Source organism: Sitophilus oryzae, unplaced genomic scaffold (assembly GCF_002938485.1).
Source record: "Sitophilus oryzae breed Bouriz unplaced genomic scaffold, Soryzae_2.0 scaffold_1961_pilon_pilon, whole genome shotgun sequence".
Classification (NCBI taxonomy): domain Eukaryota; kingdom Metazoa; phylum Arthropoda; class Insecta; order Coleoptera; family Curculionidae; genus Sitophilus; species Sitophilus oryzae.
This window is the reverse complement of record NW_022146681.1, coordinates 21,511-22,897: the sequence shown is the minus strand read 5'-3', so window position 1 is coordinate 22,897 and position 1,387 is coordinate 21,511.

The following is a 1,387-nucleotide window of genomic DNA, read 5'->3' as shown; positions in this document are numbered from 1 at the left end:
ACCAAATTATTCGTAAAAAATGCTTTTTCCATATATTCTAATGAGTCATCCTCGTTCCATTTAAAAAAATTGAGATATGATTAAAAATACGATTTTTTTTCAAGCTAAAATGTCAAAAGTTGACATATGATATGTCATTTGACGACGTTGTCATTCTATTGCCTCTTCAAATTTGAGGTCAACTTATTGTCAGTAAATAACACAGTGCCATCAGCTAATCATAGATTGTTCAAATATTCGACCACCTATATCTTTAGACCTTAGTTATATCAACTAATTTTTCATTGTTACACCACCTTACCAAAACCAAAATACCTTGTTACCTAAATTACCATTTCCATATTACAAAATTTACATATTTGTAACAGAATTAATTTTTCGATTTATGCATTCAACAGCATCAAACACAAATCCGCTTGAAACACCGATTAAAATTGCGAAACCCGAAAAAATCCCCCCGTTGTTTATCGAGGTAATTTCGCAAAATTATGCCGCGTTCATGTTAATTACCCGTGTGTTGGGGGGAACCCCGGCCGAGTGTGATGTGTTAATTTCCATAAATCCGACGACATATCGCTGACTTTAATTATATCGACGCAGTTATTTGCAATGTTGTTGCTGTCCGTATGAAATCGGTCGAGTTAACTTAAAACTTTCATATACGCGATAAAATATAAAGTGAATCTACAGGGAGGTCTGATATTAACGGTCAAACTTTAAATCTCTGGAAATAATTATTGTTTTTCAGCGGAAAAATTTACACAAGTAGGCCTCGTCGAAATAAATAAGTCCCTAACTCACCCTATAATTGATTTTTGAATTGTTGCAACGACAGCTTTAAAACACTGACTGAATATGGAGCAGTGCGGCAGGACGAGCGACGAGTGTTTTTGCTTTTTCCGCTTTAAAATAGTGATCGGTTCGGACTAATCCGAAGGTACTACAAACTATTATTTATTTCGACGAGGCCTACATATAATCAAGATCAAACATCACTTAAGGTAAGTTCGTTTGATCTTAAGAATTTGTAAGATTCCACAGGAATAAATAAAACAAACTATTTTATTAATAATTATTACACCAAACCAAACCAAAGTTTATACCTTAAAGGTTGATTAATTAACTTTAATCTTAATTTTTTTAAACCAGTACCTTTTGGCATTATTTTTGTGCCGTACTAAAATCCATTATTTACCCATCGTGTGATGTCGATATTTTACAGCTACCTACTCCAGTAGTAGGTATATGTTTAGTACGATCCTTGTATCATATACGAGATGCACTTATCTACGACGAGATATTATACAAACTTTATTGATGGTAACTTTATTGGTGTATAAGACTTTCTGCCTGTGCTTCTAAACTGTGCTCTGGGTCTACAGTTAAT